This window comes from Penaeus japonicus, unplaced genomic scaffold (genome assembly GCF_977035675.1).
Source record: "Penaeus japonicus unplaced genomic scaffold, GWHDUDI00000001_assembly GWHDUDI00000011, whole genome shotgun sequence".
Lineage (NCBI taxonomy): Eukaryota > Metazoa > Arthropoda > Malacostraca > Decapoda > Penaeidae > Penaeus > Penaeus japonicus.
The window spans coordinates 19,042,577-19,047,576 of NW_028234413.1; the positions used below are offsets into that span (position 1 = coordinate 19,042,577).

General features: G+C 45.5%; 1 protein-coding gene across 4 annotated transcripts in view; it reads left to right on the forward strand.

Moving 5' to 3' along the window:
* The window catches only part of LOC122264043 (ankyrin repeat and BTB/POZ domain-containing protein 2), a 314,129-nt gene that overhangs the window by 50,743 nt on the left and 258,386 nt on the right, over window positions 1–5,000 (forward strand). For 2 of the 4 annotated variants that reach the window (XM_086541689.1, XM_086541692.1), the window contains exon 1: window positions 4,816–4,953. The exons of 1 other annotated variant lie outside the window; for it this stretch is intronic. The gene's annotated coding sequence lies outside the window, so the exon portion shown is untranslated. Of the gene's footprint in view, window positions 1–4,815; window positions 4,954–5,000 lie in introns of those variants that run through there. One more of the 4 variants, XM_086541691.1, reaches the window with a different exon arrangement.

Genomic DNA, 5,000 nt, shown 5'->3' on the forward strand with positions numbered 1-5,000 from the left:
AGTTGCGGTCTCCCTCCCCCCTTCTGTAGGCGTTGTTTATAGCAAGGTTCGACTATTCCTCTGAAGGGTTCAAGGGCTTTTTTTTTTTTTTTTGGGGGGGGGGGTCGTTTCGAGTATTGGTATTTTTTTTGTTTTCGAGGTTCATGTTTTTTTTTTTTTTTATTATTATTTTTTTTTTGTCACTTATTTCTCTAGAGGTTTGCTTATTCGTATGAGGGTCTCTTTCTAAGGTTCACTTTATATCAGTCTACTAATATTCTTAAGTTAACCTGCTGTAAAGGTTCACCTACTCGTTGCAAGTTTCACTTTATCATTCAAGCTCACTTTATCATGTTCAGTTACTCGGTCTCAAGGATTACCTAGTCTTGTCACTGTTCACCCGTTTAGCTCAAGGTTGACCTTCTCATCTCAAGGTTCACCTGCCCATCTCGAGGGTATCCTGCCAATCCGCGGGATCACTTACCGTTCCCTAGGGGCCCCTACCATTCCTCAGAGTCACCTACCAACCCCTGGGGCCACTTGCGATTCCTCGGGCCACTTACAATTACTCGGAGTCACCTTCCCTTCCTCAGGGTCGCCCTAGGGTCACCGCCAGCCCTTCGGGGGCTCGTTCCTCCACTTCTTCTTCTTCCTCCTCCTCATCCTCCTTCTTCTTCTTCCTCCTCATCCTCCTTCTTCTTCCTCATCTTCCTTCTTCTTCGTCCTCCTCCTCCATCATCATCTTCTTTTTCTTCCTCCTCCTCCATCATCTTCATCATCTTCTTTTTCTTCGTCCTCCTCCTCCTTCCTTTTTTCTAATTGTTGTACATCATCCTTGTTTTAATTTTTTTCTCTTCCTCATATTTAATTTTTTTCCTCGTTCTTTTTCTACTTCTTTTCTTCTTGTTATCTTTCCTGTTCCTTTTTTCATGTGTATGACCTTTCTTACATTGCTGTTTTTAATTTTTCCAAAATATATATAAATATTTTTTCTTGTTTTAGTTTATTTTTTGGATAAAAATCTCTCTCTCTTTCTCAATCTTTCTCCTCCTCCTCCTCTCACTCTCCTTGCCTCACTTCCTCCCTCATCCCCCTCTCTCCTCCATTCCTTCCTCCCTCCCTCCCTCCTCTGCTCTCTCCTTCCTTCACCTCCTTCTTTCCTTCCTCCCTCTCTCCCTCCCTTACCCTACCCCCTTTCCTGCACCCCCTCCCGCTCCTTGCCTCTCTCCCTCCCTCCCTCCCTCGCCATCTCCCTCTCTCTCCATCTTCCATTATCGCCTTGGGTGTTTCTCTACCTGAACCCGCGCCATAAAGGGAGGAATTCCATACTTCGGATTCTTCGCTTCTCTTTTTCATTCATGATTTGGAGAAAGAGAGGGAGAGGGAGAGAGAGAAGGAGAGAGAGAGGGGGAGAGACAGAAGGAAAAGGAGAGGGAGATGGAAAGGAAAAGGGAGAGAGGTAAGGAAAGAAAGAAGGAAAAGGAATGGGAGAGAGAGAAGGAGAGGGAGAAGGAAAGTGAGAAGGAGAGGGTGAGAGAGGAGAGGGAGAGAAGGGGTAGATAGGAGGAGAGAGAGAGAGAGAGAGAGAGAGAGAGAGAGAGAGAGAGAGAGAGAGAGAGAGAGAGAGAGAGAGAGAGAGAGAGAGAGAGAGAGAGAGAGGAGAGAGAGGAGAGAGAGAGAAAATTAGAATGAAACGTTCTTACTATATCAACAGAGATAAAAAAAAAGGTGAACAGATGAACTAGATATTAATACCATAACAAAATTCTCTTCCTCATATTTCCTGGCTCCTGTCCCCCTTCATGTGCCTCACACACTTACACACACACACACACACATACACACACACACACACACACACACACACACACACACACACACACACACACACACACACACACACACACACACACACACACACACACACACACACACACACACACACACACACACACACACACACACACACACACACACACACACACACGCACACACAAAGAGTGTTGCTCCATATTAAACACCGAAGTAAGTGATCATGCCTTCAAAAGTCCGTTACATAAGGGTGAGAATCGCGCTACCTAGTGTGACATCGTCTCTTGTGTGTATGTGTGAGCGGTTCTTCTTAATCGGGTGGTTCATTAGATTAATTGAACAGTTTAGTGCATGTGAGTATGCATTAATGGATTTTCTGGTTCTCTCTCTCTCTCTCTCTCTCTCTCTCTCTCTCTCTCTCTCTCTCTCTCTCTCTCTCTCTCTCTCTCTCTCTCTCTCTCTCTCTCTCTCTCTTTCTCTTTCTCTCTCTCTCTATCTCTCTCTCTATTTCTCTCTCTCTATCTTTCTCTCTCTCTCTGTCTCTCTCTATTTTTCTCTCACTCTATTTCTTTCTCTCTCTCTCTGTCTCTCTTTATGTCTATCTATCCATCTCTTTCTTTCTCACTCTCTCTCTCATCCTCCTCTTTTTCCACTCCCTCTCCCTCTCTTCCTTCCCCCCCTCTCTCTTTCTCCTCTGCCACTTTACCTCCCCCTCTCCCACCTCATCTCTCTCTCACACACTTTCTTTCATTCTCTCTCTCTCTCTTTTTCTCCCATACACACTTTCTTTCATTCTCTCTCTCTCTCTCTCTCTCTCTCTCTCTCTCTCTCTCTCTCTCTCTCTCTCTTCTCTCCCTCTCTCTCTCTCTCTCTCTCTCTCTCTCTCTCTCTCTCTCTCTCTCTCTCTCTCTCTCTCTCTCTCTCTCTCTCTCTCTCTCTCTCTCTCTCTCTCTCTCTCTCTCTCTCTCTCTCTGTCGTCTCTCTCTCCCTCCTATCATTAGCCCAGTACTAATGACATTTCGATCGAAGAATGACAATGGCATCTTAAGTGGTGTTAGTAAGCGCCTTGCATCCCTCGTAAGGTTGATCATTAGCGGGCGAGTGTGGCATCTGACATTCCTATGGATCACATGATTGTCCTGGCCGAAATGGTGGCTGCAACTGTCATGCCGCCTGCAGCATCTTGTTTCTGTTTTTGTTTTTGGCTTGATTTGTGTGATTTTGCTTCAGATTTTTCTCTGGTCCTTTCTCTTCGACGGGGTTGTTTTCATTTTTTTTTTGGTGTCATCAGGTCTATACATGTTTATGTCATTTTTTATTTTCTTTTTTTATTTGTATATATATTTTTTAGATTTGTTTCTCCTTCCCTCTTTTCCTCTTTCTCTCTTCCTATCAGAAAAGAAAATGAAAAATGCAGATCATATTGCCTTGGTGAAATTAATGTCTCAAATTAAGCATTTCCTTCCATTCTTTCGTCAAATATTCTGTCTTTTCTCCTTTTTCCTCTTCTCCATAATTCCCTGCCTTTCCCCTACTCAGTATAACATTTTCTTCCTCCCTCGTCTCTTTCTTCCTCCAGCATCTCAATCTCTCGATATTCTGCTTCCTCTTCTTTCTTCCTATCTCAGAGCCTTCCTCCTTTTCTTCCCAAGAATTCCTCTGTGTTCTTATGATCCTCCGAAGCGAAATCTGCCCGAGGGAAGGAGAGGGTGGGGGGGTGAGGGATGAAGTACCAGGGGTGGGGGAGGTGTCCATGGCCCTCCTATGAAAATCATGATCAAACTCGCTACTTATTTTGTTTATACATCTTTACCGACGGTCTCTACGCCAGATAAGGGGGCGTAAAAGCAGTTGCCTAAGTCCAGGGGAATATGGACTATTAATATATATTAAAGATATTCTTGTATCAACCAAAGAAGATCAAAATAATCCAATAAACAATTAGGAGTTCAGAACCAAAACAAGTCTGGAATCGGGCCGAGGTATTCCTGGATGCTGGGCATGAACGCTACAGGTGTAACAGGTATTCTCTTTCCACTCTGAAACGACGAAACATTTAGGAACATGACTCAAAAGAGACCAAAATTAAAGGTTTGCGGTATCCAGGAATGATACCCAGGGCACGAGGCCTAGGTAGGTACTGGAGGGGAGGTGACGGGATGGGGGTAGGTGGAGGAGATGGAGTTGGGGAGGAGGGGATGGATAGAAAAGGGGGAGAGGGGAGAAGGGGGGGGTTGGCGGAGAGAAAGAGAGAGAGAGAGAGAGAGAGAGAGAGAGAGAGAGAGAGAGAGAGAGAGAGAGAGAGAGAGAGAGAGAGAGAGAGAGAGAGAGAGAGAGAAACCATGAATGAAAATAAAGATCAGCGGCAGAGAGCCATCCAGCGCTACGAGAACGAGACACAGCAAAAGCGATAAGAGCGACGTTGGAGAAGAGGCGGGTGAGACCAGAACGAGTTTTTACCAGGACAGAAGGGCCTCTATGGCAAAATATGGAGACGACGGTCTTTTGGCGGGTATTAAAATTCGCTAGACTGGCCACAGGTACGGGGAGCGAGGCTGCCGAGGTAGGTACGGTTGTCTCCTATCTAAACCGAATTAGCGCCATGTTTGGCTGTGCCCTCGCTTCAGCTCTTGCTCCGAGTATGAATGAATAAAGAGACGCATGCAAGAAATAGCGTTGCATAGGAGAGGACGGACAAGCGGGGCCGTTGAGGCTAGAGAAAATAGTATATTAGCGGGGTTCCCTCCAGCTGAGTTTAGGGGGAGTAGAGGACAGGCTACAGCGAAGAGTGATGACTATAGACTCGGCAAACCAAACGGGCTAAAATTCCATCGAAAGATTTAGAAAAAGACTTTTATTTATTGGCACACATTTTCGATTTTCGATTTGGGCACTGCCACGCTAGACCTTAACAGTGTACCAGCAGTAAAAAGTCTCGCGTTCCACTGGCAACGCTCGGATAGGTGGGTAAATAAAGATATGGCAGGGGATGGAGACTGTGCCGCTGGGTACAGGTGGGCCGGCGAGCTCGAGAACAGACAGGCCTATGAGAGGTGAGAGGCACTACGGATGTGCCTTGCCTCTCCTTCCCGGGCCTTAAGTAAGACCATTATTAGTGCTGTGACAGTGGTGCCAAGGAAAGCAATTCGCGTCAACTGACAGGTTCTTGAGAAGAGTCATTGCTCTTGATTTGTTTTTATATATATATG